A 25997-nucleotide genomic window follows, 5' to 3' on the forward strand; every position below is an offset into this window, starting at 1 on the left:
CGAACGAAATGAACACCAGCCAGTAACGAGAATACGTAATGGCGACGGAACAACCTTTACAGATGTTATAAATTCATAAATAAACTACAACAATTCATCAACTCCGTGATATACGAACCCTCTCTGTACTCTATGTAAACTATTGTAAAATGGTTGGAATAACCGCTGCTTTTACAAATGTAAACAATGTGTACCTAGATTTACTTTAGATGTTATCATGTAACAACAGTTTAGAAGAAAGGAAGCTAAACAAATAAGTACACTGATGTTACCATAAAAAGTGATAAACTATGTCTGAGTAAAAGGAAAACCGGCCAGCCGCTGTGGCCGAGTGGTTGTAGGCGCTTCAGCCCGGAACCACGCTGCTTCTATGGTCGCAGATTCGAATCCTGCCTCGGGCATGGATGTGTGTGATGTCTTAGGTTAGTTTGGTTTAAGTAGTTCTAAGTCTAGGGGGCTGATGACTTCAGATGTTAAGGCCCATAGTGCTCAGAACCATTTGATTTTTGATAAAGAAAGCTACAGAATAGAGTCTTGCGTATGTTGACATTGCTTACCAATTCTTCCTGCAAGCAGGAAAATGAGAAGAACTGCAACATTGGCTGGTTCAAATGGCTCTGAGCACTATCCGACTTAACCTCTGAGGTCATCAGTCGCCTAGAACTCAGAACTAATTAAAACTAACCAACCTAAGGGCATCATACACATCCATGCCCGAGGCAGGATGCGAATCTACGACCGTAGCGGTCGCTCGGTACCAGACTGTAGCGCCTAGAACCGCACGGCCATTACGGCTGGCTGCAACATTCACAAGATGATTAATCGTTTATAATGATTCAGTAAGTATATTCTAAATCAAATCCTACTGGAAACAAAATACTCTGCTAAATAACTGTTACCGCTATTTGCAGATAATAATCGTTGAGGATGAGGACAAAATGTACCTGACGCCCTGTCGTGGAACCATTGTGACCCATATCTTCACAACCTTTGCGGGGTCAACAAGGACAGACACATGTCTACCTATTTGTTGAGTTTTGCTGAAGATGGTTCAGGTCGCCTCTTTCTGATGGAGTAACATCTCTCTGACTCACCAGCATCCCAGATTTACTTAAAAGCATTAGGTACAGCTGACCTGATTTGTCATAAATGCAACCGCATGTCAAGACAATCAAACACTCTTTGGAGAGAATGGGTTGGTGTATTAACTCGCTAAGGACACAGATCGCTTCCCAGTTGTTGTGAGCGAACAAACCGATGCTATTGACCATCTTGTTGATTCCTGCATCGTTTGGCCAGTCAAACATGGTAACACTCCTACCACCAGACTCATTTCATTGCATGTAGGCTTCCACACAATAGAAAACCGTCTCAACTCATAAATGGGTTGCACTGTCTAACGCCGCATGGTCTGAGCCTTCCACGGTGCGCCCCCCCCCCCCCCCCCAGTCGGAGGTTCGAGTCCTCACTTAGGCATGTGTGTGTGTGTGTGTGTGTGTGTGTGTGTGTGTTGTCGTTAGGCTAAGTTTGTTTATGTTAGATTAAATAGTGTCTGAGTCTAGGGACTGACGACCACAGCAGTTTGGTCCGTAAGAACTTTCACAAATTTCCAATTTTTGCACTGTTTTCTAAGACGTACACATACACTACCGTAGACGTGGGAAGGGAAAAGTGACACCTGTGACCTGTCATCGTTTTAAGTAACTCAGCATCCAGTCATGGAGAACAAATGCCAACGGAAATCTCTGTGCTATTAGGAGAGGTACAAGCTTTTTGCAGTAGCTTCTGTGCGCCTACAATGGGCATATTTCAACTCCACCAATTTCATATTTCATGGGAATGTATATCTGAAATAGTGTGTAACAACACTAACGTTATTCTACTGTATATATAATAATTTTTTTCTTCTGAATTTCGATAAATTAGTATAATCGATATTCTGGTTCCATTTCTTTTTTGTTTCATGCCATTATATTGAAGAAGCTATCAACAATTTTCGACGAAAATTTTAATATTTATGTCAAATTTCAAGTAATGTTGTAATCAAAGTGAAGTGTAACTACTGTTGGAAATATTGTAAGATGTGAAAGTTGTAATTGTATGCCTGGTCCATACGTAGGCAATGTATTAGGGTGAGTAGAATGTAAAACCTTTGGTGAATACCCTGTCTGTAGGGGAGCAGTAAAAGGTGGAGGCAGGCGAGCGCGGGAAAATGTACACCAGCGCGGTACGACATAACGGGCTCAGCAGTAGTAGTCGGAATTGGGCATCGATCTGAGAAACACGTGCTGGATCGAGGACGCTCTCCTGGGAATAAGTGGTTTCGTTGAGCCTCGGATGCGCTGTTTCCGACGTCAATACAGCATGACAATATTCCATAGGCACTAAATGGAAAAGCATTGCGACGCCATGAAGAAGTAAAGTGCCGATATTTCATGAGCCATTGCTGTAATTGCACGTGTGCTTTGTGCCTTGCCATCTCGCCACCTGCCGACGGCCTCATCGATACGAACAGGTTGAAACTTTCAGTACTGTATTCGTGTGGACCAGTGTCACTTTTGCTACATACTGTTCAATAACAACTTAAATTTTACCAGTACTGTCCTATCAATTAATTATCCTCACAACTAACCTAGACAGGGCCCTTTCCACATGTTGTGCAATCCGAGTATCCCAAGATGAAGATTTAAAGTTTATCTTAATAATAATTACCTGCAGACCTATCAGTGTTAGAATGATGTTTAAATAACTTTGTTGTTAATGAATACTGGACGAATAATATAGGTATGACAAAGTTGGAAGATGAGGTCGAAATTGGGTTAGTAATGAAGATTATTTAAATTGAGACAAAAATAATGGTAGTTAAATGAGCAGGAAATGGGACAAAAAGAGTGGTAAATCATATTTTGGAAATCTTGAATGCTTAATGCCCTCAATAATCAAACTTTCACTACAGTGATCATAATAGTTTCAGGGTCCCCCCCCCTTTTTTCTTTTCTATTCATTTGAATTCTGAAGTGTACTGAACTGATCTGACCAGCAAAGTTAAAGTCAATATAAAACCTAAATTTATCAGTATTTTCCCTCCTTACAACTGACATTGTATGTGTGTTTCAATGGCGCTATTTCTAGGGTAACGTATGCCCGATTTCAGTCAGGTCAATAGACAATACGAAGTTTGTAGTAAACATTGCAGTGTAATGTTGTGTATTTATAGCTTGTCCATATTAGTACAGATAGTGAAAATATTAGTTCAGTAGATTTTTCTGGTTCTAAAATTTACCATATAATGCATTGTTACTATGTGTTGTTATGCTTGAACATACTTCCTCTTGTACAGGGAAGAAACTCAGTTAATGCCTAATTAGGCTGGCGAACGTATTATTAACAATTGGTAGCAACTGCTGTGTATGTTTCTTGTCCATTCTAACGTGTAGTTGCACTTTAGACTTGCTTGACGTATCATTGTTGTTACTGAGTGGGTGTAAGTCTGATTTGCCTCCATTCGGGTACACGCGGTCAACATATTCACTAAAATCCTTTCTTATAAGGTGAAGCCCGTCAACTTACCATAGTACAGGCTTTAACGAGTTAAGGTACGCCCGAGCGTAGACGTTACAAGTGTACTACTTCATTCTTTCTTTTTTTATCTATTACTCTATTTCGTATACGTGGATATGAATAAGGAAAAACGTTCTTTGAGTGAAAATAAAATTTATTAGAGCAAATCTATGTATCTTAGATATAGCGGTGCCATACCATAGTTAAGGACACTTATAGATATCATAGACAATAGCGAAATCTCGGTGCATTGCGCAGTGATAATGGGACAAGTTGAAGGAAACTTCCCACGGAGGTCAAAATAAAGCCAGTCATGAAAGTGCTACACCCATTTCGTCATCTCAACTAAAGCAATCAACGTCACTGAGTTGCACTAAGGAGCTAGTTAAGTTTCAGATGGAATCACACTTTTGTAAATGTGGAACATTGTACTTCAAGAGAACAGTTTTTTAATTAGTGCATAAAGTGATCGTCTAATATCCAGTGACAGATGTTAGTTATCAAGCACTCCTATGGCAAAGGATTGTATCAAGTTAATTGAATCTTTTTGTGCGTTCATGTATTAAAGTGAACTAATATTTCATATGTTGTAGTTCTGATTATTCCTCTCCCAGAGACGTCGAAAAACACAGTTATAGCCATACGGTTGTATTTTTTTTCGTCGTCATAGCATCCTGGAGGGGCGGGGCACCTGTTGTCTAGGGGTAACGTCTTTGATTAGTAATCAAAACATCCTCGGTGCCGGGTTGGAATCCTGCCACTGCCTAAATTTCGATTAGTAATCAGCATTGGCGGCCGAAGACTTCCGGCATAAGAAGTCACCCTCGTTGTGCCAACAGCCTTGTGAAAAAGGGAGGAAGAGCGGACAGAGGTTCTTCTCCTAGAGGTGAGAAACTGTCCATAAAGGCAGAAGAATCAGCAGTGATCAACGGCATGAGGATGCAGAAGGCAATGGACGCCATTGCATTAAAGGTCCATAACGTGTATCCACAGGAAATGCGCCCTGTAATTGAAAAGCGTCATAGTGACCTCTCCATTGGTAAAAGATTCCGGAATAGGGCTCCATGCGCATCTCTGGGAGGTTATCATGAAAAAAAGATTCTACGAATCGGGGTGGGGAATGACAGAAGCTTGAACTTATTAGGTAAATTAGAAAATCTTAAAAGGGAAATGCCAAGGTTCTATCTAGATGTAGTAGGGGTCAGTGAAGTGAAATGAAAAGAAGAAACGAATTTCTGGACAGATGAGAATAGGTTAGTGACAACAGCAGCAGAAAATGGTAAACGGGAGTAGGACCCGTTATGAGTAGGAAGATAGGGCAGAGTGTATGTTACTGACAACAGCTCAGTGATAGGGTTGTTCTTATCAGAGTCGACAGCAAACCAACACTGACAACGATAATTCAGGTATACAGGCCTACGTCGCAAGGTGAAGATGTACACAAAGTGTACGAGGATACTGAAAGTGTAATACAGTAAGTAAAGTGACATAAAGGGACATGAAAATCTAATAGTCATGGTAGGCGGGAACGCAGTTGTAGGAGAAGGAGTAGAAGAAAAGGTTATAAGAGAATATGTGCTAGGGACAAGGAATGAGAGAGGAGAAAGACTAATTGAGTTCTGTAACAAGATTCAATTGGTAATAATGAATATCCTGTGCAAGAATCACATGAGGAGGAGGTATATTTGGAAAAGGCCGGGTGATACGGGAAGATTTCAGTTAGATTACATCATGATCAGACAGAGATTAAAAAATCAGGTGCTGGATTGTAAAGCGTACCAAGGAGCAGATACAGGCTCAGATCAAAACATAGTGGTGATGAAGAGTAGGCTGAAGTTTAAGACATTTGTCAGGAAGAATCAATACGAAAAGAAGTGCGATACAGAAGTACTAAGGAATGACCAGATATGAATGAACGTCTGTAAGGTTATAGATAAAGCAATAAGAAAAGGCTCAGTAGGCAGTACAGTTGAAGAGGAACAGACTTGTCTAAAAAGTGCCATCACAGAAGTTGGAAAGAAAAACGTAGGTACAAAGAAGGTAACTGGTTAGAAACCATGGGTAAGAGAAGAAATACTTTATTAGATTGATGAAAGGAGGAAGTACAAAAATGTTCCGGGATACTCTGGAATACAGAAATACAAGTTGCTGAGGAATTAAATTAATAGGAAATTTAAGGAAGCTAAGATGAAATGGCTGCATGAAAACGTGAACAAGTTTAAAAAAGAGTGATTGTCGGAAGGACAGACTCCGCATATTCGTCAAAACAACCTTTGGTGACATTAAAAGCAAGTGTGGTAACATTAACTGCGCAAGGCAAATTCACTGATAAATGCAGAGGAGAGAGTGGATGAAACCCTCTATGAGGGGAAATATTTGTATGATGTGACAGAAGAAGAAACAGGAGTCGATTTAGAATAGATAGGAGACCCAGCATTAGAATCAAAATTTAAAGAGTTTTCAAAGACTTATGGTCAAATGAGGTAGAAGGGATAGATAACATTCCATCAGAATTCCTAAAATCATCGGGGGAAGTGACAACAAAACGACTTTTCACGTCGGTGTGTAGAATGTATGACTCTGGCGACATGCCGGAAAAATAGCGTCCACATAATTCCGAAGACTGCAAGAGCTGACAACTGTAAGGAATATCGCACAATCAGGTTAACAGATCAAGCGTAAATGTTGATGACAAGAATAATATACAGAATAATGGAAAGAAAATTGACGATGTGCTAGATGACGATTAGTTTGGGTTTAGAATATGTAAAGGCACGAGAGAGGCAATTCTGACATTTCGGTTGATAATGGAAGCAAGACTGCAGAAAAATCAAAAGACGTTCACATGATTTGTCGACCTCTAAAAACCCTTCGACAGTGTATAATGGTGCAAGATGTTTCAGATTCTGAGAACAATAGGGGCAAGCTATAGGAAAAGAAGGGTAATGTAGAATATGTACAAGAGCCAAGAGGGAAAAAGTGGACGACCCAGAACGAAGTTCTTGGATTAAAAAGGATGTAAGACAAGGATGTAGTCTTTCCACCTACTGTTCGACTTAACATCGAAGAAGAAATTATGGAAATCATATATAGCTTCAGGAGTGGAATTAAAATCCAAGGTGAAAGTATATTAATATTATGATTCGCCGATGACATTACTATCCTGAGTGAAACTGAAAAATAATTATATGATCTGCTAAACTGAATGAACAATGTAGTAAGTACAGAATTTGGAATGAGAGTACATCTAAGAAAGACGAATGTAATGAAATTAGCAAAAATGAGAAAAGAGAGAAACTTAACATCAGGATTGATAGTCATGAAGTTGTGGTGTCAACGCCAGACACCACACTTGCTAGGTGGTAGCCTTTAAATCGGCCGCGGTCCGCTAGTATACGACGGACCCGCGTGTCGCCACTGTCAGTGATTGCAGACTGAGCGCCGCCACACGGCAGGTCTAGAGAGAAGTCCTAGCACTCGCCCCAGTTGTACAGCCGACTTTGCCAGAGATGGATCACTGACAAATACGCTCTCATTTGCCGAGACGATAGTTAGCATAGCCTTCAGCTACGTTATTTGCTACGACCTAGCAAGGCGCTATTACCAGTTTATATAGAGATTGTTATTAATGTATCATCAAGAGCGATGTACACCAATTATGGATTAAAGTTAAGTATTCCAGCAGCAACGTACCTTATTGGCTATATTAATTACATTTTCGTGTTCCAGACCTCACGCCAGTTTGCGTGAGCTTAAACGCGTGCATTTCGGCCTCCTCTAGCTACACGGTGTTGGCTCTTCTGCCAACACATCAGAAGTAGATGAAGATAAGGAATTCTACTACGTTGGCAGTGAAATAACCAATGACGGATGGAGCAAGGAGGACATGAAAAGCAAACAAGCAATGGCAAAAGGGCATTCCTGGCCAATGGAAGTCTACTAGTAGCATAGACCTTAATCTCGTGAAGAAATTTCTAAGAACGTACGACTGGAGTGCAGCATTATATAGTTGTGAAACATGGACTGTGGAATATCGGAACAGAAGAGAATCGAAGCATTTGCGGTGTGGTGCAACAGAAGAATGTTCATAGGTGGACTGATAAAGTAAGGAATGAGGAGGTTCTGTGGAGAATCGGAGAGGAAAGGCATATGTGGAAAACATTGATAAAAGGCAGGAACAGGATGACAGGACATCTGTTAAGACATGACGGCATGACTTCCATGGTATGAGAGGGAACTGTAGAGCGCAAAAACTCTAGAGGAAGACAGAGATTGGAATACATCCACCAAATAATTGAGGACGTTGGTTGCAAGTACTACTCTGAGATAAGGGGTTAGGAGAGGAATTCGTGGCGGGCTACATCAAACCAGTGAGATAACTAATGACCCGAAAAAGAAGTCATCCTGTACGTATATCTGAAAGTCTCGGTCCAGCACGAAATGTGAATCAACGTTTCTGAGCGAGGAAATTACGTTTTTTTTTTCTTTTTTTTTTTACTGGGGATTCCATCAAGAGTTGTGTGCATGTCACCAAATACACCGGTATCAGTGGAGAAGGAAGGGTCATCATTCGGTGTTGAAATAGATTTTCTCCAGAAATATTCTTTTAAATGACTGTGTAACCATCGTCAGTGCTGCAGATAAAACAAGGATAAAATAATCAGACTGCATTATAATGTACTGCATTGGCCCAAATTCACAAATAAAAACGTACAGAACATAATTTTCATCAACATAACTAGTATTAGAATTATGTGGACCCATAAATACAAACAGTAAATTTTGCAATATATGCACATATCAATGAACAGTACTTGTCGGACCCTAGCTACAAATGTAAGGCTATACCAACACTAGATGCAACAGCTCCCTCTTTAATGAACATTATTGCAAAATCTAGTATTCATGAAAATAGACGATTGAACGAAATACAGTATCTAACACTACAACACATCAAAAATCTTAAACAGAGATACCTGCAAGATAATGTGTGAAATTATAAAACTGCAGTGCTAATGCCTCCTAATTCGTGTTTCACAAAGCATGTTCCAAGACACGTGTTGTAGCATGCACCTTACTAGAACATATTATTATGTGAATGTAACTCTAACTAAATATAAATATGAGAATTTTCTATGCTGTTTTAGACGATATTAGATGGTGTTGCACATATGTTTATATTTACATGTTTTCTTTTATAGTTATTGAAGTATGTATAACTGTGAAATGTAATGCCTGAGAGTGAGGGTACAGTCACTCCACTTAAATATGAATAATAATGAATTTGTAATTCGATTTTTCAAAAGTTTTTACATGGTGTTGTGTATTTTATATCTACGTTGCATTAGCACAAAATCAATAAACACATAAATGCAAACACCATATAAAAACTGAAATCAGACCCAACTACACGATTTTAGGCAAACCGGTAACGGACACTGAGAAATATTGAACATGCAAAAACTGTTAATCAGAAATATTACATAACACAGAAAAACCCACAATCACCAACACTTTACAGCCTACCAAAGATATACAAAAATGGTATGAAAATGAGAGCTGTTATTAACTTCAGAAAAGCCCCAATGTACCACATAGCCAAATATCTCCAATAGCTAATCACAAAACATTATAAATTCTAAGACACGAGAACAGTGATAAACACAGGAGACATAATAGAAGACATCCAGAACATACAAGTACCACACACACAGCTTCACTAACTGAATTTTACATAGAAAACTTGTACATCTCTGCCCTGCTCACAGAGACAATAGAAATCATAAAACAAAATCTCAAATGCCACGGCATCCTCAATACAGAAGCAATTAAAAAAAATAACGCATATGCTCAGACTGACACCTGAATAAAACTACTTCCAGTTCCAAAACGAATATTATTTGCAAAGAGGTGGGATCCTATGGGATCCCCAATACCAGATATATGAGCAAACATTTTTATCAGTCTGATATTTGAAAAGATAACGACTAATGAAAGATTTACAGTAAAATGATACATTGGTACAGGTGAGCCAAATGAAGAAATAGATGAACTCCACTCTGAAATCAACAAAGCACAGCAGATCATAAAGTTCACACTTGAAAATTAGCAACTCAAATTTTCTTGGCATAATAACGATAAAAGAAAATGACGAATATACATTTAACATCTTGAGAAAACCACAGCCACACACACAATAGTACATTCCACATCTAATAATTACCACAACCAGAAGCTTGCAACACTAGGACATATGCTGCATTGATGAAACAGGATCTCACTCAACAGGTGAAACAATGAAAAACAAATGAGTGCAATAATACAAATAGCTAGGAACAATGGGTATGACACGTGTGGTACACACAGTCAATCATAAAACAAAAACACAAATACCAAAGAAGTTGCAAATTCACAAACATACTCAACACACACAAAATGAGAACATCACAGAGGAAAGCAGCAGATGGTATACTATGACTTATACACATGAACTAACACACAGAGTGGCAAACATACTAAAGGGACAGGTCTTTCAAATAAAATATAAAACTGCACAAACCTTCCAACCAAATTTAAGCCAGCCAACATCTAAGAGGGACAAATTCCACATATCACGAATATATAAACTTGAATGTCAAAGTTGTGATGTAATATACATATGCATGACAGGCCGTAACTTTAAAACATAGTACAAAGAATAGGTCAGGTGTTAGAGTTTGAGGCAAAGCATTCTACATTTGCAGAGCACTTATGATAACCACCATCCAAAAAACATGGAACAAGATATGAAAATAACCAGAATGAACAACTGTGAGCAACAGCTCATACAAGTATAAGAAAACTTCCACATCGAGAAAGCCATTGCTGAAAACAAACATGTGATAAACGAGCAAACACGAATCAGTACAAGCTCCCTACTACACCTAATAAAAGAAATGATAAGATTAAAATCAACCCTCTTGCGCATGCAGCCACATGAAAGCAAATTCATCTCTCCCTCCCGCCCCCCCCCTCCCCTCTCTCGCGCTCACTCTTTGTGTGTGTGTGTGTGTGTGTGTGTGTGTGTGTGTGTGTGTGTTATGCATACCCAAAGTGATCACAGATAACAAAAATGCGGCACTCCTTAACTGGAGCTTAAAATTTTCGTTTTTAAAACCAACAGCCTCAGTTGCAAAGTTCACCTAGATTTACCTAGGTTTCAGTCGGGATAACCCATCCTTCCTCAGAATAATGGTAACTAGCCTTTGTACATAGTAGACATCGTCAAACTAAAACTATAAATCCATAAATTATCGCCAAACTGTTAAAACTTAACTGAAGCTGCCTCGGCCCCACTTTGCAGCTGAGGCTGTTTGGTTTTTAAAATTAAAATTAATATTTGTACAGATGTTGACAGCGCCGCAAAATGTTGAAAATATTAAAATTTTCGTACTGGAAAGAACTGGGGACTTAGGTAAATTCTTGTACTGGTTACATTACAATTGTTAAATATCCTTGAATCCTTCTGCAGACTCCTCTTCCTGCCTATCTGCAGTGACATAATAATAAAGCCGAGTGCTTTTAGTTGGAGAGGAGTTTTAGGGGTCGATGCTTGGGGAGATGTCTGTGGGATGATCAGATATTCAAACAACTGCCTTGAATGTAAATCTAAGGACCGTTGCACTCCTGAATTCAGAATATTAAAGTTTCAGATTCTCTTCATCTGTTAGTGGTAAGTGTGGTACATTACATATGAATGTATCCAGCACAATTTTATGCTCCTCTTTTGTTGGTCCTAGATTGTGTGTGTTGCTATCTGTAGTACGTTGAACAAGAATCGTCTCCTGCTTAGCGTTCATCAAAACACGATTTTTGTTTACGAGAAAGTTCCTTTAAAATTTTGAGTGGAATGCGCATACCAAAGGAGTTATTTATAGATCCACAAATGATCCATTGTACATTTTGTAGAACTTTCATACCCGATGTTGATGCAGAGACATATTTTTAGGTGAAGTTGTGATCCCGATGTTTCCGGTGCGGTCGACTTCAACTTAATTAAGTTTGTAATTCATTTCTTGGAACAGAAACGCGAATACATTACGTGTAGGGTGCGATGTTACAGACTGTGCAGAGATTTCTCAGGTGTAAATATCCTCTCAGAACATAGGAAGCTCTTGCTTACAAGTGTTAATCCATCTTAATGCTGAATAATAATTCGAACCTCATCATTATTATTAAACGGTGCTGAGGCAAACGGTTTGTGGGAACAATATTCTTGCTTAATGATACGCTTGTCATACTGAATGGGAGTCCTCACTTAGAATAACTTCATATCCAGATTTCAATCCAGTAGATTTGAGATGCTCGTAATTATCACGTGTTATAGGTCCTGCTTTTGATACAAAGTTGATTTCTGATGGGTAAGTAGTACGCCGTATTTGTGTTTAATACCGACAATTTTGCTTCTGATGAAGACGTCCTATAATTTCCTCACTACGAAAATCGACTCGGATTCGTGTTCTGATCTACGATAGTCAGCTCGAGATGATCTAATGTCTGAAAAGTGACAGGGGTGCGTATTAGATTACTTGGAACCCCTGCAGTTTTATAAGCAGTGTCCACTGTAGGAAATAATGCGTATATAGTACGGACGATTCTGTTGTTAATGTACGAATTCGTCGTGTTATTACACTGTACATGAATCGTACTGACTGGCAGCATTTCCCCGGGTTGATTTGACTTGCAAATTTTATCAGTAATATGCTTCATCACTTGTACCCCCCAGAGGACTATTATCGATTATATTGAACCTTTGTGACTAAAGTCCACTGCCTTTTCTATTTTTTTGCACTCTCCTTTAAACGTACTAACGTTAACATGAAGCTAAGATCTTTTCACAAATGCTTTTATATACGCATTTCAACGTTAGTGTCCTAGGAACGAGGAGGTATTACCTCAACTTCACCACTCCCTAGATGCAGTTTACTATTTACTTCCGTGACATAAGCTATGCTACGGTATGTTTGCAGAGCGATCACTGATAGACTCCACTTCCACCTGCTCACATCTACTGAAAGAAGGTAGTTCATTTTTAGTCTAGTCTAACGTTACTTCAGTGTAGAGTCAACGATATCGCTTCTTAACCTGTAATAATGCAGTAACGTGCATACTGCTTGTATTTATGGATTTGTCAGGGGGAACATTTGGCACAAATGTCCACAGATCTATGAATTTAGATCTTCGTAGCGTCTAAAATAGTAAAATACCTGGTTCCTGTCGGTGAAGTAACGATACAATCCTTCGGCGGCATTAAATCGCTGAATGAGCCAGACTGGTAGGTGTATTAAAGTTCTTTTTAACATAGCAGCATAGTGAGTTCCACATGCCCCATAATATCTAAATTGACAATCCCACATTCTTTGGATTTGCATATTTCCTTGGGCGAGATATACTGCATAAGCAACCTGGGGATTCTCGACGTTTCGAGTTTTCTGATGAATCTACGCAGATTTCTGTTTGTTAAGCGATCCGTCGTGCAGTACTACCGCTGTCTCTTTGCTTACTTATTTATTTTTTTAGAAACAACCCAAGCCTTCTCCAGTATGATGTTAAATATAGGGATTTGCCATAGCGATTGCCTACGTGGCGACATTATGCCATGAATTTCTTGTAATTGCCTTTCAGTGTTTCGACCATTCTTTACTGCTTGAGTTTTCACAGTGGCTGACCCTGCTGATGAACCAATGTCTGATACCCAATGAAATGCAGCAATTGAAAACCAAATGTAGATGTCTTTGGTATTGACAAAACTCTTGGCGTTATAACAAGACTTTCCGTTTCTCCTTCCCCCTTAAGGCACCTTTCTCTGCTCTCACCGCTGATTCAATTCAATTTTTGAAACGTATCGTAGGTTTCCTTACTTAACGTATTGTGCTACAATCTTATTCCAGCACGAAATTGAAAGTTGGCAGTCATTGCCTTACCGATCCCGAATACAGCAATACGTTGTCTTATACAAATATCCTTTCTTCGACGTATCTGTATACCCTTATCAGTTAATATTTGTTCTCCAATGCCACGATCATTATTTGCAGCATTAGCAGTGTCTCCTCTTATCGTGCGTTGTCTAAGATATTAATTCGCGTGTCACGACGAGCTGGGCGCTGTTTCAATTTCGTTCCAGCTCCACAAAATTTGTCTCCAGGGACGTGAAGTTCGAGTAGTAGATTCCCGGGAATACCGAATCCTTCTCTGTTGATAAGTTTACTAGCGCTCATGTTACGCTACTGCCCGTTTTTTGGCTTGTGTTTCCTGTTTTTGAGCAAACTGAGGGCGTTCATCAAACTGCTGTACTCTGATGAGTAGTCAAGCTATTTTGCCAGTGCCCTGCTCCCTTGAAATCTTATAGCGCGCTCTACGAGAAACAGGTTCGGATCAGAGCTTTTCTGTAATTCCTCATTGTAAAAACTTCCTACAATTTCTCCATCAGCACTATCTTTGAAGACATACGTTCTCGGATTTGTGTGCTGCAGCTCAGAAACAGGAATTATAATGTATATTATAATAAATAATTATATAATTAAATATATAATTAAATATATAATTAAATACATTATAACAAATAATTATAATAAATAACTGGTACAGCTTCTCATTCGTGGTTCTGTATACTCTATTTAGAAGTCCACTATCATGGATATTAATAGGCATCATCGTAATTGTATGGTGAACAGTGCGATTATAGTCGTCAATGATTTGTCGTAGGATATTTAGCTATTTCTATGTCCGTTGAAGATTAAATTGCTTCCACATCCCATTTTGATCAAATATTCCACAATACTAGTTTTGAGTTGTGAGAATTCCATTGCCATTTTGGAATGCCAGTTCTAGAATTCACCTCCGTGCTCGGTCTGAAGATTGCTGGAACCCTGATTCCCTCCTGTCTGCAATGATGGCTCATCAACCTTTGAAGCCAGATTCTCCGTCTTTACCTTCAGTGACACGGCCGAAGCGAATTTGGAATATGCATCTATGACCATCAGAATGTACCTGAAACAGTTATTCGGTCTAGTGTTGTCTCACATATCTACGAGAATAGCCTGTCATAAACGGTCCAGTGCTTGCATTTTCACATGTTTGTGAAAATATTTTCTGCATTCATATTTTTTAAGCTCATGAACCACTTTTCCCATAGTTAATCGATGATGGGTCCTTCTCGAAACAGATATTTGATTGATAATATTTCGTTCATGTGACCTGTGTTCCCATTCGTAGCTGATGTTGTAAGTAGCCGTAATCGATCTATGATTTTGTTCGTCTCAATGCAATACATATACTTCAGATCGTTCAGTGTTTTATGATGAACTTTAACCCCTTTGTTCGCGCGATGCGCAGTTTCTTCCGCTGGTTTAATTATATTCCTATATTTGTCACTCTTTGAGGCTTTCATTCCCCGTTTTCATTAATCATGTGTAGCACTTGATCAATTTTTTTTTTTTTATGTTTCGGTGTGTACATATGACGTCTGAAGTCTTTTTTAAGAATATTACCTCTAATAAACCGGGCGATCTATGACATTCCTTATCCTCAACTTTCATTTGTTCTCGATTAAACGTATTGGGTGCTTACGGGATATGGTTTCGTACTGCTGACTCCATATGTTCTGTGTGTCTAAGCTTTACTGTAACTGGTAATGAAGTCAGTAACAGCATTTACTCCTTCGTATTCTGATTCTTCTACTTCTCCTCCTTTTCTGCTTCCATCCATAGTGCCTGACAGCCCTTTCAGGATGTCGGTTACAGGCTTCAACGTTTCCGAGAGACGCTGATCTGGTTGTAACTGCCTTAATCTTAACAATTGTATCTTACGTCGAATAGACTATCCGAACTGTTCCATTTGCCGATTTGAAACAAGCACTATTAAAACAAAAGTGCCGTATATAATTTAGCTGTCGATGTATATTTTTACAACTTCAGTGCTCTACCATTGTTGGTTGCTACGAAATTCATTCAAAATTAGATGTACCAAAACATACAGTCAAGACAACGCCTAATGTTTGGAACTGAAACATTTGTAAGTGTTAGTTGACAACTTTGCGAACAGTGTTAGACATTTGTTTCATTAATTTTTAGCACAGAGAGCTTACCGTTCTTCAGAATGGGAAGAGACTACGCAGTTTCACAGAGCTGAAAATTCGTTTCAGAGTGATGCATATCTGACAGAATGTTAACCTAGATAAGTCGTTCTCTATGTTTCAAATGATGCTGTGCAAATAGCCCGTATCACCTGATCTTGAGAAATTCTTAACGCCAGGTCAAGTTACCTATGTTTTTCAGTGCTCATGGTCATATTTTCCGTAATTCTCTCGTGGAGCAAAGCAGTATCAGCAACGTATACTGTTCAGTCATGACTAAGTACAAAATCAAGGCGGCGCTAAACAGAAATTATCCGGGATGGCAGAGAAAAGTAAAGCTATTACATCAAAACAACGTTCGACCACATAAATTATGTCGCTGGAAATGATTAGACTGTGATCTCCAATTTCATCCTCTTTCAGCCCTGATATTACCTCTTCAGGTGTTTATAATATCGGGCTGCTGAAAATACAACACTGATTCGAGATCAAGATAAACAATTTTATTCAGTGTAAATCGCTGTATTATCATGTCTTCCACCGTAATCGCAGTTCTGGGGTTCGTCTGTGGTTTAGCTTACTTTGCTTTTCTTAGCCGCAGTGAATTCAATACTGTTTTTATTGCTTTCTACACAATTTACTAGCATATGGCTTAACGGTCTCTCTAATATCTACGTCTACATACACTCATGCTCATAAATGCTGATACATGCTGAAACAAGGCTCTGGTGGGCGGTTTACGGGTTTAAATCACCTCGGCGTACCACCATGCGGTACATTTGACCCGCGGTCGTCACACTGTGGCGCTGGCAGCAGTCTATATACGCGGAAGTGTGCTGGTGCATGTCAGAGTACGGTGCAGCGAGTAAGTTTGCAGACGTTTCCAGACGTGCTAATGGTGACTGTGTGTTGAAAATGGCTCAAAGAACACAAATTCAGGTATACAATACTAGGGCTACAGAAGGCTGGTCAAACACAGCAGGTCGTAGCACGGGCCCTCAATGTGCCACGAAGTGTGATCTCAAGATTATGACAACGATTACAGCAGACAGGAAACGTTTCCAAGCGCTACAGTACGGGACGTCCACAGTGTACAACACCACAAGAAGACCGATATCTCAACATCAGTGCCCGCTGACGGCCACGGAACACTGCAGGTAATTTTGCTCGGGACCTTACCAAAGCCACTGGAACAGTTGTCTCCGACACGCAGTCTAAAGGCGACTGAAGAGACATAATTTATTCGCCTCGAGACCTGCAAGGAGCATTCCACTGAACCCTAGTCGCAGGAGAGCCCGTAAAGCCTGGTGTCAAGAACACAGTAGATGGTCGTTGGAACAGTGGTACGAGATTATGTTCACGGACGAGTCCAGGTATAGTCTGAACAGTGATTCTCGCCGAGTTTTCATCTGGAGTGGTCGTGAACCAGGAACCAGATAACAAGTCCTTAATGTGCTTGAAAATGACCTGTATCGAGGTCGTGGTTTAATGATAGGGGGTTGGGTTATGATTGGTGCATGTACACCCCTGCATGTCTTTGACAGAGGAACAGGTCAGGTGTATCGGGACGTCACTTTGCACCAGTATGTCCGCCTTTTCAGGGGTGCAGTGGGTCCCACCTTCCTCCTGATGGATGATAAAGCACGGCCCCACCGAACTGCCATCGTGGAGGAGTACCTTGAAACATAAGATATCAGGCGAATGGGGTGGCCGGCCTGTTCTCCCGACCTAAAACCCATCGGGCACGCCTGGGATGCTCTCGGTCGACCTATCGCTGCACCTCTACAAACCCCTACCACACTTCAGGAGCTCCGACAGGCGTTGCTGCAAGAAGGAGAGGCTGTACCCCAGCAGCTGCTCGACCATCTGAACAAGAGTATGCCAACCCCTTAGTGCGGCCTGTGTACGTGTGCATGGTGATCATATCCCATTATGATGCGGGGTCCATGGAAAGGAAACAGTGGCGTTTTGTTGCACATGTGTTTCGGAACGGTTTTCTCAACTTATCACCAATACCGAGGTCTTACAGATCTGTGACGTGTGTGTTCCCTATGTGCCTGTGCTGTTAGCGCCATTGTTGTGTAGTGCCACGTTGTGTGGCACCACATTCTGCAATTATCCTTAATTTATGAGCTTGAGCGTAGATCCTTCACAAGTCATCATATGATGCCTGGCGGAAACTGCGCTGTACCAATACAAGTCGTTCTCTTTTCCGTTTCACTTGCAAATAAATCGACAGAAAAACGACTATATATATATATATATATGCCTCCGTAAGAACCCTAGTCTCTCTAATCTTATTTTCATGGTATTTACGCGAACTGCACGTAGATGGAAGGAGAATCGTTCTGCAGTCACTCTCAAATGCCGGTTCTCTAAATTTCCTCAATAGCTCTCCTCGAAAAGATGGAGTCTTCCCTCCTGTGATTCCCATCTGAGCTCCCGAAGCATCTCCGTAATACCTACGGGTTGTTCAAACGGGTCACAAGTATAGCAGCCCACCTCTGAACTGCTTCGATGTTTTCCTTTAATCCAACATAGTGCGGATCCCAAACAACAGAACAGTAGTTAACAATGGGTGACATTATTATTCTATGTGCGGTCTCCTTCAAAGATGAACCACAGATTCCTGAAGGTCTCCCAATATACGAAAGTCAACCATTCGCTTTCTCTACCACAGTCCTTACATGCTTCTTCCGTTTCATATCGCCTTGCAACGTTACGGCTATATACAGTATTTAAACGATCAGACTGTGTCAGGCAGGTCACTACTAATGCTATGTTCGAACATTAGTGGTTTGTTTCTCTTTTTCATTTGCATTCACTTACATTTATCTACATTTGGAGCTAACTGCTAGTCATCACACCAATTATAAATTTTGCCTAATTCATCTTGTATTCTCCAACAGTCACCCAACTATGACATCTCCTCATATACCACTGCATCATACGCAAACAGACTCAGACTGCTGCTGACCATTTCTGCCATATCGCTTATGTATACAGAAAATAATAGCGATTCCATCACACTTCACTGTGGCATACCTGATAATACACTGGTCTCTGATGAAAACTCGCCGTCAAGGACAACATACTGGGTTCTGTTACTTAAGAAGTCTTCGATCCACCCACATACCTGTGAACTTATTCCTTGTACCTTCGTTAACAGTCGGCGGTGTGACACCGTGTTAAATGCTTTAGGGAAATCTGGGAATATGAAATCTCCCTGTTGGGCTGCATCCATGGATCGCAGGATCTCAAGCGTGGAAGGGGCAAACTGAGTTTCGCAGGAACGATGCGTTCTAAACCCATGCTGATTTATGGACAGAAAATTTTCCCTCTAAAGAAAATTTACTTCATTCGAAGTGAGTTTTAAGGTTTCTGCAGCAGACCGATGTTATACACTCCTGGAAATGGAAAAAAGAACACATTGACACCGGTGTGTCAGACCCACCATACTTGCTCCGGACACTGCGAGAGGGCTGTACAAGCAATGATCACACGCACGGCACAGCGGACACACCAGGAACCGCGGTGTTGGCCGTCGAATGGCGCTAGCTGCGCAGCATTTGTGCACCACCGCCGTCAGTGTCAGCCAGTTTGCCGTGGCATACGGAGCTCCATCGCAGTCTTTAACAATGGTAGCATGCCGCGACAGCGTGGACGTGAACCGTATGTGCAGTTGACGGACTTTGAGCGAGGGCGTATAGTGGGCATGCGGGAGGCCGGGTGGACGTACCGCCGAATTGCTCAACACGTGGGGCGTGAGGTCTCCACAGTACATCGATGTTGTCGCCAGTGGTCGGCGGAAGGTGCACGTGCCCGTCGACCTGGGACCGGACCGCAGCGACGCACGGATGCACGCCAAGACCGTAGGATCCTACGCTGTGCCGTAGGGGACCGCACCGCCACTTCCCAGCAAATTAGGGACACTGTTGCTCCTGGGGTATCGGCGAGGACCATTCGCAACCGTCTTCATGAAGCTGGGCTACGGTCCCGCACACCGTTAGGCCGTCTTCCGCTCACGCCCCAACATCGTGCAGCCCGCCTCCAGTGGTGTCGCGACAGGCGTGAATGGAGGGACGAATGGAGACGTGTCGTCTTCAGCGATGAGAGTCGCTTCTGCCTTGGTGCCAATGATTGTCGTATGCGTGTTTGGCGCCGTGCAGGTGAGCGCCACAATCAGGACTGCATACGACCGAGGCACACAGGGCCAACACCCGGCATCATGGTGTGGGGAGCGATCTCCTACACTGGCCGTACACCACTGGTGACCGTCGAGGGGACACTGAATAGTGCACGGTGCATCCAAACCGTCATCGAACCCATCGTTCTACCATTCCTAGACCGGCAAGGGAACTTGCTGTTCCAACAGGACAATGCACGTCCGCATGTATCCCGTGCCACCCAACGTGCTCTAGAAGGTGTAAGTCAACTACCCTGGCCAGCAAGATCTCCGTATCTGTCCCCCATTGAGCATGTTTGGGACTGGATGAAGCGTCGTCTCACGCGGTCTGCACGTCCAGCACGAACGCTGGTCCAACTGAGGCGCCAGGTGGAAATGGCATGGCAAGCCGTTCCACAGGACTACATCCAGCATCTCTACGATCGTCTCCATGGGAGAATAGCAGCCTGCATTGCTGCGAAAGGTGGATATACACTGTACTAGTGCCGACATTGTGCATGCTCTGTTGCCTGTGTCTATGTGCCTGTGGTTCTGTCAGTGTGATCATGTGATGTATCTGACCCCAGGAATGTGTCAATAAAGTTTCCCCTTCCTGGGACAATGAATTCACGGTGTTCTTATTTCAATTTCCAGGAGTGTAGATATTGGTCAGTAACTTTACCACAATGAAGTCAATACGGTTTGTATTGCCTGATCACAACTTAGTATGTCATGGGTTAACGATCTCTTCGTCTCAACACTAAAGTGTTTTAAAGTAAGTATGTCGTCTGCCTGATGACTGATTTCAATAAATTACTGTTTTGTTGGTATGGAACATCTGGAGAACGTATGCCTTTACCCTCCGCAGACGGCTGAATTGAGGTACAAAGCAAGTCGATAACTGCTGTGCGTGGTTTTTTTTTTCGTTATTCATGCTAGTAAATCTTTGTCACTGAAGACATAAGGGATAAATGACAGAAAAAAACCTAAAATTGAGTCCCAGCATAAGGGTTATATTCTCGTGTGAGAAGAACGCAGCGCTTAATGGGCTATCAATGTTTCGTATTCAATCTATCTGGCCTTACGGCAGATGGTCTTCACCCTTCTGTACGGTCTCTCGGATGTAGGAACACTGCCCTAAATAATTACAGACTGTAGTATTTTTCTTGTTGTAGCTGTTTCTTTTTTTCCACCCAAGGTTAGTTATTTGTAGGACATGTTCCAATCTCTGTCTTCCACTACAGTTTTAACCTTCTACAAGAACCTAGGATCCTTTAGTACTAGAGAAGTCTAGTCCCACACGTCAACACAATATTATCCCTTCTCCTTCCAAAAGTTTTCCATATATTTCTTTCTCCACTGAACTTGCAGAAAACCTCTTCATTCCTTACTTAATCTGTCCACCTAATTTTAAACAACGTTCTATAGCACCACAGCTCAAACGCTTTGATTCTCTTCTTTTCCGATTTTCTCACACTCCTTAACTCCCTACTATAAAATACATTGCTCCAGACGTACAAACTCAGGAATATCTTCCTCATATCAAGACCGATGGCTGATAGTAGCGGACGTCTCTTGGCCACGCATGCTATGATTGCCAGTGCTTGTCTGCTATTTATGTCCTGCTCCTTCGTCCATTAGGTATATTCTGTCTTTAATGTAGTAAAATTGTCTAACTACGTCTACTCCGCCGCGTTAGATTTATAACTCATTTAATTTCTGCTACTCCTCATTACTTTAGTCTTACTTTGGTTTATTCACAAGCCCTCATTAGACTGATTCCATTGAATCGGTCCCACGTTAGGTAACTCTTCTTTATGTTAAGGGAGGGTAGCAATGTTATCAACGAATGTTATTATTCTTATCCTCTCACCGTGAATTTTAAACCCTTTCTTGAGACAATCATATATTTCCATCACTGTTTTCTCGATACCTAGATTGAACAGTAGGTCGCGGGAGAGTACAACCTTATATTATACTGATTCGCCTTTCACTTACGAAACAGGGATGCTCAGCAAAAGCTGGACGTCACATGACGAGGAGAGAAACTGAAACATTTCCCAACACCAGTCTACCTAGGTGTCGCAGTGGACAGGGCTCTAACGTACAGGTATCAATGTCTAAACGTGAAACAGAAAGTCACTGCGCGGAATGGGATACTTAAGAAGCTGATTGCCAGTAGCTGGGGAAGCAACCGCACCTCATAACGACTTCTGCACTTGCGCTTTGTGTATCAGCCGCTGAGTAAGCTGCTCCATCGTGGAACTCTTCAGCTCATGCAAAGCAAGTCGATATTGCGTCAACGATACTCGAAGGATCGTCTCAAGATGCTTGAAGCCAACACCAGTGCAGAAATGGTATCGGATTCTTGGATTAGCCTCACCCAACATCCGGAGGGCCACTGCTGCAGACAATGAGAGAACAGAGCAAGAGAATGACCGCCGACATCCTCTGTATGGCCATCAGGCAGCAAGATCCCACATTAAATCCCGCAAGAGTTGCCATGCTAGGACTGCGCCACTGGAGGGAGCACTAGATGCAATTCGTCTTGCAACGTGGAAGAGCTGACTGTCCGTAGGCGTGTCACCAAAAGAAGAACTAGCTCCTGGCACAGACCTATAATACCCTGAATGGAGGTCCCTCAACCGCCTAAGAGTGGGAGTCCCCCGCATGCAAGACCAACCTGAAGAAATGGGGAATCCTTCCAGTTAGCGCAGACACCTCCGCTGGCCTGAACAAGATCCAAGCCACCTACTTGTACGCCCCATCTTGGACAGCCCGTGTACACTACAAGATGTTTATGAAGGAAATGACGAAGCAATTGCAGCTGCTATATTTTGGAAATGCTGATCGGGCACGGAAATGAAATGAATGGCTGATTTTAATCCAAGCATCTCGTTCAGGGCCTTCGGTTTGTGTTATTCTCTCTTGATGATTGTGCATACCACATTACCCTCCTTTCCGTACCGCTTACTCCTACTTCTCGCATAATTCCGAACGTCTTACATCATTTTACTTTGTGGAACTCTTATTACAGGTCAATTTCTTAATCTTTTTTAAATCTTTCATCCATTATCAATTACAATGTTGGAACTGTCTTCCTGGCGCCTTACCTTTCATGAACCCAAATTGATCGTTATCTAAAAGATCCCCTAGATTATTTGCCATTCTTGTGTAAGTTATTTATCTCGGTGGGCGGAACATTTTAATGACGTTCTTAATCCCGACCATCAGACAACCGATATTCCATACATAGAAGCACTTGAAGACCTGCCAGTTGAGGAACAACTTGCGGATGCCCCTTCCTACAATGAATTCATTTCAGCACTGGCTAAGCTGAAAAATGACGAAACAGCAGGATTAGATAACTTGCCATCAGAGCTATATAAATATGGGGGCCAAACATCAAGAAACCATTGTTTGCTCTGATCTTAAGGATTTGGGAGTATGAAATGATTCCACAAGACTGGAAAGGGGCTTGTATTTCCACGATCTATAAAGTCAAGGGTGACATATCAAACTGCAGCTCCCACAGGGGCATTTCTCTTCTCTCAGCAGCGGGAAAAGTCCTTGCCCACATAATTAACACCCGGTTAACACACTTTGCAGAGAAACTGCTACCAGAGACCCAGTGTGGCTTTCGCCCAAACAGAGGCACAGTGGATGCCATATTTGTTGTCAAACAAATGCAAGAGAAAAGCTTAGAGCAACATCGGCCTTTATTCATGTGCTTTGTAGACCTGGAAAAAGCTTTTGATCGTGTCCCACGGGAAGCTCTCTGGATCATACTAAAGAGAACTGGGTGCCCTGACAAAATTGTCAGTTTGATTCGGCAGTTTCATGAAAACATGATGGCAAAAATCCGCCATGAGGACAAGCTCTCAGAACAGTTTCCCGTGACATGTGGTGTAAAACAAGGCTGTGTTCTGGCTCCCACACTCTTCTCACTTTACTTCGCAGTTGTTATGAGAGACGCGACCAAAGCCTGTAGTAATCAAATTAGTCTCGACACAAGGATAGACAAAAGTGTCTTCAACATCTCTCGCCTCAGAACAAAAAGTCGCGTAACCAAACTATCCATCTTAGAGATTCTCTACGCGGATGATGTATGCATGATGGCTAATTCTTGCGAAACTCTTCAGACTTACATAAATCTGCTAAATGCCTCCTGCAGAAGATTTGGCTTAGCCATTAGCATCACTAAGACCCAAGTTCTCAAACAGCCACTTAGAGGTCTTAATGCAGAAGACTCCAGTATTGAGATAAATAACAAACCCTTGCAAAACGTGTCAAATTTCAAATACCTGGGAAGCCAAATTAGAAGTGACAACAGCCTGACAGCGGAAATCGCAGCGCGTATAGCCAGCGCAGCCTCAGCCTTCGCTAAGCTTAATGACCGAGTATGGAAATCACATGATCTCAAACTACAAACAAAAATTGCAGTCTACAAAGCAGTAGTATTATCCACCTTACTCTATGCCTCGGAAACCTGGTGCTGTTACAAAGCTGACATTAAGAAGCTAGATAAATTTCATCTTCGATGTCTGAGATCAATTCTGCGCATCAAATGGGAAGACCGTGTCCCAAACACGGAGATTTTGCGCCGCGTGAAACTGGCTGGTATTGAAGCTTTAATAATGAAACATCAACTGAGATGGAGTGGTCACGTAGTACGCATGGATGACAATAGGCTACCTAAAGCGGTGTTCTACTCGCAGCTCTCGTGCGGGAAGAGGAGGAAAGGTGGTCAACACCTGTGATATAAAGACACCATTAAACGCCACCTTGCAGCCTGTGGCATCCCAAGCAACCGTTGGGAGGAGCTAGCATTGCGCCAATCGGAGTGGCGATCAACTGTACATAAGAGCATCGAACAATTGGAGCAAAAGCGTCTAATGAACCTGGATGCTAAAAGAGAGCTCCGAAATCTCAGCTCAAGCCTGTCTACACATATACTTACAACTCTGCTGGTCAACTTCACTGTGCTCCATGCAACAGGATATTCAGAGCGAAATTCGGATTTGCGAGCCACATCCGAGCCTACCACAACAAGGACAGAGAAGACTGACGGAGTCGCTGTCGCCGGACACGGCAAGGAGGACATCATCATCATCATCATTTATCACTTACTTGTGTTACTCCCCAACACATTCGTCTTTCTTGGGTTACTCACAGACGATATCCTGTACTCATTATATTGTTCATTCCATTCAGCAACATGGATATATGAGCCATCAAGCCAATTGTGCGATATTTCTCCCACTTATCTGCCCTTCCTATCCTTGTGATTATGTAGATGATATTTTTCCAAAAGTTCCATGGTATGTCTTCAGACTCATAGATACAACAAACAGCTTGGTTGCTACTACTCCAACATAATTTCAGAAATTCTAAAGGAATTTGCCTCAATAGATCAATAGACTTCAGAATCTCCCTTAATGTTTACCTCTGTTAGTGGATCCCTTATTTCTTCCATTTACTCTCCGATTTCTTCCTCAGTCACGTGATAATCCAACTCCTCCCTCTCGTGGAGGTGTTCAGTGTACTCCTTCCAGTTAAACACCCACTCTTTGCCGCTGGAATTTCGATTGAAGTCTTAACGTTGACGCCCATGCTAGTAATGTTACCAAAGATTGTTTTCAGTTTTCTGTATGCCGAATCAGTCATTCTGCCGACAATTTCTTTGCCGATATCTTCCTGCAGCTCTTTTGTCTGGCTTCCCTGCACTTTCGATTTGATTCATTTTTAAATTACTTGCATTTCTGTGTTCTTTAACTGACCGGAACATTTTTGTACCTCCTGCTTTCATTTTACTGCGAGTGTTTCCACTGAAGCTAACCTTCAGAAATAAAAGGTTGGCTGCTGCTCCTAATGTGGACTGGTTCTGCTGTTTTATTATTTTTCATGCAATCGGTACTGTTCTACGGCGGAGGGAACTAAAGTAAACGATTGATTCTGCACGTTGTGTATCCTGAGATTTTAGTAAGTTAACCAGATCTAAAACACGTTCTGAAGTCGCTTTAAATTTTCGATTCAAAAGCGCCTCTGTTGCAGAGCGTGTTATCCTGTGAAACTGTGAATAAACAATATGTCAAAGCTACTCACGTGGCCCTTGGAGCCGCAGTGATTTCAAAAGGAACCACTACAATAACTACGAAG

The sequence above is a fragment of the Schistocerca cancellata genome, unplaced genomic scaffold (assembly GCF_023864275.1).
Source record: "Schistocerca cancellata isolate TAMUIC-IGC-003103 unplaced genomic scaffold, iqSchCanc2.1 HiC_scaffold_718, whole genome shotgun sequence".
NCBI lineage: Eukaryota > Metazoa > Arthropoda > Insecta > Orthoptera > Acrididae > Schistocerca > Schistocerca cancellata.